Source organism: Rattus norvegicus, chromosome 8, assembly GCF_021556685.1.
Source record: "Rattus norvegicus strain SHRSP/BbbUtx chromosome 8, alternate assembly SHRSP_T2T, whole genome shotgun sequence".
Lineage (NCBI taxonomy): Eukaryota > Metazoa > Chordata > Mammalia > Rodentia > Muridae > Rattus > Rattus norvegicus.
Genome location: NC_141541.1, coordinates 21,522,292 through 21,528,333, shown reverse-complemented (window position 1 = coordinate 21,528,333; position 6,042 = coordinate 21,522,292). Strand labels below are relative to the sequence as shown.

At 44.3% G+C, this 6,042-nt stretch overlaps 1 pseudogene; it reads left to right on the top strand.

Annotated features, from left to right (window-relative positions):
- The first annotated feature begins 3,201 nt into the window (after positions 1-3,201).
- On the top strand, positions 3,202-5,842 carry Dnmt3a-ps2 (DNA methyltransferase 3 alpha, pseudogene 2; annotated as a pseudogene).
- The last annotated feature ends 200 nt before the right edge of the window (positions 5,843-6,042 follow it).

Below are 6,042 nucleotides of genomic sequence, written 5' to 3'. Positions count from 1 at the left end.
GGGCTTTATGTCGTTTTTGCTGTTATTGAAGACCAACTTAATGTGATAGGATGCATGTAATTATTTCTATCATTTTGTATCTCTTGAACCTTTTTGTGACCTATTATATGGTCAGTTTTGGAGAGGGTAACCTGGGGTGATGAGAAAAAAGTATATTCTTTTGTTGTAGTATGAAATCTTCTATAGATATCTGTTAAATCCATTTGGTTCATAACTTCTGTTAGTTTCCCTGTGTCTCATTTTATTTTCTGTTTCCATGATCTGTCCATATCTGAGAGTGGGGTGTTGAAGTCTCACACTATTATTGTATGAGGTACAAGGTTTGCTTTGAGCTTTAGTAAGGTTTCTTTTATGAATGTAGGTGCCCTTGCATTTTTAGCACATATATTCAGAATTGAGAGGTCATTTTTGTGAATTTTTCCTTTGACAAATATGAAGTGTTCTGCCTTATCTTTTTGGATAACTTTTGGTTGAAAGTGAATTTTATTTGATTTTAGAATGGCTATTCCAGTTTGTTCCTTGGGACCATTTCCTTAGAAACATTTTTCCCAGCTTTTTACTCTGAGGAAGTGTTTGTGTTTGAAACTGTGGTGCGTTTCCTGTATGCACGAAAATGTGGGTTCTGTTTAAGTATTCAGTCTGTTAGTCTATGTCTTTTTATTGGGGAATTGAGTCCATTGATGTTGAGAGATATTAGAGACCAGTGATGTTTCCTATTATTTTTTGGATTGTCTATCTTTTTTTGGGCTCTTTGAACAAAGATTACTTCTTGCTTTTTCTAGGTTATAGCTTCCCTTCTTGTACTGGAGTTTTCCATCTATTATCCTTTGTAGGGCTGGCTTAGTGGAAATATATTGTGCAAATGTGTTTTTTCATGCAATATCGTGTTTTCTCCATCTATGGCAATGGAGAGTTTTGTTGGATATAGTATCCTGGGTTGTCATTTGTGTTCTCCTAGGGCTTGTATGACAACTGTCCAGGATCTTCTAGCTTTCATAGTCTCTGTTGAGAAATCTGCTCTAATTCTGATAGGTCTGTCTTTATATGTTACTTGACTTTTTCCCTTGCTGCTTTTAATATTATTTATTTTTTGTACATTTGTTGTTTCGACTATTATTTGATAGGAGGAATTTATTTATTTATTTATTTATTTATTTATTTATTTATTTGGTCTAATCTATTTGGAGTTCTTTAAGCTTCTTTTTAGGCTAATGGGCATCTCTTTCTTTAGGTTAGGGAAGTTTTTGTCTATAATTTGTTGAAAATAATTACCTGCCCTTTGAGTTGGGACTCTTCACTGTCTTCTATTCATATTATCCTTAAGTTTGATCTTCTTATTGTGTCCTTGATTTCTTAGATGTTTTGGGTTACGTTTTTTACATTGCCCTTTTTTTTTTTTTTGACTGCTGTGTCAATGTTTTCTATGGTATCTTCTGCCTCTCAGATTTTCTCTTCTATCTCTTGTATTCTGTTGATGGTGCTTGCATGTATGACTCCTGATGTTTTTACTAGGTTTTCTATCTCCAGGGTTACCTCCCTTTGTGATTTCTTTATTGTTTCTATTTCCATTTTTAGATTCTGGATGGTTTTTTTTCACTTCCCTTATCTGTTTGGTTGTGTTTTCCTATAATTCTTTAAGAGATTTTTGTGTTCCCTCTTTAAGGGCTTCTACCTGTTTTCCTGTGCTGTCCTGTATTTCTTTAAGGGAGTTATTTATGTCCTTCTTAAAGTCATCTAAGATCATCATAAGCTGTGATTTTAAATCAGAGTCCTTCCTTTCTGGTGTGCTGGGGTGTCCTGGACTTGCTGTGTGAGAATTGGATTCTGAAGATGCCAATTGACCTTGGTTTCTGTTGCTTATGTTCTTGTATTTGCCTCTTGCCATCTGGTTATCTCTGATGTTAGCTGGTTTTTCTGTCTTTGACAGTGGCTTGACCCTTCTGTAAATCTCTGTGTCAGGACTCCTGGGAGATCAGCTTTCTTCCAGCCATATACCAGCTCACAGGGCTCTGGCTCAGTCAGGGTCAGCTCTGGAGACAGAAACTAGAATGATCCTGTTCCAGACAGTTCCTTTGTTCCCGACCCCTGAGAGCTCCATGCAGGTCCCTCAGAGCAGAAGTGGTGTGCTCTCGGGTGTGCCAGCTCTCATTGGAGACCAGCTCTGAGAAAAAGCATTTCAATCCATGTACTTAACTTCAATTTTGAAGTATTATGACAGTCTCCTGAATGCATGTTTGAGATGACTTTACATTTTTACTAATGATTGAAAAAACTTAGAGATTTATATTTACAACAGAAACATGAATTGTAAACTGTTACTAAAATGTTATATAAAACCTTGGGGTGCTAGCTCCAAGGAAGACACAGAGGGGTGGTCTGTGTTGTGGGAAGCAGTTGAATTGCATATGTACCGCCACAGAATGCCCATCTGCTTTAAGGCTAATGTTACGTGTATTCTTTTAACTCTGTTTCAGGCTTCATGTTTTTTACATATGTGTGTTTATAAGGAAATGGCAGTTGGCAAGGCATTACTCAATGAAGAGCCCTTGGCTGGCTCTTCAGAGGTTTGTTCTCAGTACTGTTAAATAAATGGAAAAGCCAAACATTTTCTGTAAGAAAACATGGGGAAAAATTTTTATGCTGCTCAGCTTGTCTCTATGACAATTAATCAACTATCAACATCGTTATAGATCATAAACTGTCACATGGTTCCATTTTCTTTCAACATCATCTTACCAACAAAGGTGGCAGCTGGATTTGGCCAGCCATCTGTTGTAGTTTTTAGATTAACACTCTCAAAGTCATATCTTTAGATCTTACTTGGTTCAGAGTAAAAATACCTATGAAAATAATTTTATGTTATCCTTCAAGAAATTTATGTAACTTCTAGTAGACATTAGACCCTGTCAACATTATAGAATATACAGCAGTTAAAGACATGGACTTTTTTTTTCTTCTGTTTATATTTTGGCAAATTCAAAGGTGGTAAACCCATAAAGAAGCAAATAAATGATGATAAATCATTTGAAGTAAAAGATGCAAATATAATTATGTAAAAGAGTGTAATATAAGGTGCAAGTAAAGCTTGAAATCAGTGTTCCAGAAGTATACCCTGGAGAGTGTGGAATGTGTATGAATTAGAACAACAAACGGTCACATCTTTATAAAAAAAAAAATACACACCTGAGCTGTACTGCAGAGGGGCTGCACCTGGCCTTATGGGCTGAGAAGAAAGCCAAGGTGATTGCAGTAATGAATGCTGTGGAGGAAAACCAGGCCTCTGGGGAGTCCCAAAAGGTGGAGGAGACCCGCCCTCTTGCAGTGCAGCAGCCCACAGACCCTGCATCTCCCACTGTGGCTACCACCCCTGAGCCAGTAGGGGCTGATGCTGGGGACAAGAATGCTACCAAGGCAGCTGATGAGGAGCCCGAGTATGAGGATGACTGGGGCTTTGGCATTGGAGAGCTAGTGTGGGGGAAATTCCGGAGCTTCTCCTGGTGGCCAGGCCTAATTGTGTCTTGGTGGATGACAGGCCGGAGCCGAGCAGCCGAAGGCACTCGCTGGGTCATGTGGTTTGGAGATGGCAAGTTCTCAGTGGTGTGTGTCGAGAAGCTCATGCCCCTGAGCTCCTTCTGCAGTGCGTTCCACCAAGCCACCTACAACAAACAACCCATGTACCGCAAAGCATCTACGAAGTCCTCCAGGTGGCCAGCAGCCGTGCAGGGAAGCTGTTCCCAGCCTGTCATGACAGCGATGAAAGTGACACTGGCAAGGCTGTGGAAGTGCAAAACAAGCAGATGATTGAGTGGGCCCTCGGCGGCTTCCAGCCCTCTGGTCCCAAGGGCCTGGAGCCACCAGAAGAGGAGAACCTTACAAGAAGTTTACACCGACATGGGGGTGGAGCCTTGTAGGGAGCAGCGAGGCAAAACAAAGATGGCGCCGACAGCCAGCCCTGTCTGAATGTAAACAACTTACTGCGCATGCACAGGCTTGTCCCCTCGTCAGGGCAGCTATATGATCTGGCGCCCTCCTGTGGTGAACAATAGTACTGCGCATGCTCAGGTTTTGCACCTGGTGTCAGTTGGCCGGTAATATGCTAATGGCGGGGCGGTACCATGCTGGTGAGGTGATTCGTTCTCCGCCAATCCCTGGAGGACAAGTAGTGGGGTGATAGTGGGGTGACCCGTGCCCCACCAATCCCTGAGAGATTATTAGCATACTGTTGTGTATATAAGGCGAGCGACTTTGCCGCTCGTAGTTCCTGTATCAGCAATGAAGGTGTCCTGCAATAAAGGCTGTTGACAAGGATCCGACGGTATTGCGTCTTCCTTGCCGGAAGAGGTGGGCACGACAGAGCCTGAGGCAGCTGCTTATTCCCCACCCCCACCAGCCAAGAAACCCAGAAAGAGCACAACAGAGAAACCCAAGGTCAAGGAGATCATTGATGAATGCACAAGAGGTGCGCCAGAAGTGCCAAAACATCGAGGACATTTGTATCTCATGTGGGAGCCTCAATGTTACCCTGGAGCACCTCATTGGTGGAATGTCACCCTGGAACACTTCATTGGTGGAATGTGCCAGAACTGTAAGAACTGCTTCTTGGAGTGTGCTTGCCAATACGATGACGACGGGTACCAGTCCTACTGTACCATCTGCTGTGGGGGGCACGAAGTGCTCATGTGTGGGAACAGCAACTGCTTCAGGTGCTTTTGTGTGGAGTGTGTGGATCTCTTGGTGGGGCCAGGGGCTGCCCAAGCAGCCATTAAGGAAGACCCCTGGAACTGCTACATGTGTGGGCACAAGGGCACGTATGGGCTGCTGCAGAGACGGGAGGACTGGCCTTCTCGACTCCAGATGTTCTTCGCCAATAACCACGACCAGGAATTTGACCCCCTGAAGGTTTACCCACCTGTGCCAGCTGAGAAGAGGAAGCCCATCCAGGTGCTATCTCTCTTTGATGGGATTGCTATAGGGCTCCTGGTGCTGAAGGACCTGGGCATTCAAGTGGACCGCTACATCGCCTCCGAGGTGTGCGAGGACTCCATCACAGTGGGCATGGTGCAGCACCAGGGAAAGATCATGTACGTCGGGGACGTACGCAGCGTCACATAGAAGCTTATCCAGGAGTGAGGCCCATTTGATCTGGTGATTGGGGGCAGTCCCTTCAATGACCTCTCCATCGTCAACCCTGGCCGCAAGGGACTTCACGAGGGCCCTGGCCACCTCTTCTTTGAGTTCTACCGCCTCCTGCATGATGCGCGGCCCAAGGAGGGAGATGATCGCCCCTTCTACTGGCCCTTTGAGAATGTGGTGGCCATGGGCGTTAGTGACAAGAGGGACATCTTGCGATTTCTTGAGTCTAACCCCGTGATGATTGACGCCAAAGAAGTGTCTGCTGCACACAGGGCCCATTACTTCTGGGGTAACCTTCCTGGCATGAACAGGCCATTGACATCCACTGTGAATGATAAGCTGGAGCTGCAGGAGTGTCTGGAACACGGTCAAGTTCAGCAAAATGAGGACCATTACCACCAGGTCAAACTCCATAAAGGAGGGCAAAGACCAGCATTTCCCTGTCTTCATGAATGAGAAGGAAGACATCCTCTGGTGCACTGAAATGGAAAGGGTGTTTGTCTTCCCTGTCCACTACACAGACGTCTCCAACATGAGCCGCTTGGTGAGGCAGAGACTGCTGGGCTGATCGTGCCAGTCATCCTCCACCTCTTCGCTCTGCTGAAGGAATATTTTGCTTGTGTGTAAGGGACATGGGGGCAAACTGAAGTAGTGATGATAACCAACTTAAACAAACAAACAAACAAACAAAACACAATAAAACACCAAGAACGAGAGGAAGGAGAGAAGTTCAGCACCCAGAAGAGAAAAAGGAATTTAAAGCAAACCACAGAGGAGGAAATGCCGGAGGGCTTGGCCTTGCCAAAGCGTTGGACATCATCTCTTGAGTTTTCATCTTCAGTCCTAACTAAAAAGCAGGATAGGCCCCTCCCCTTCCTCCCCTCCGGTCCTAGGAGGCAAACCTTTTGC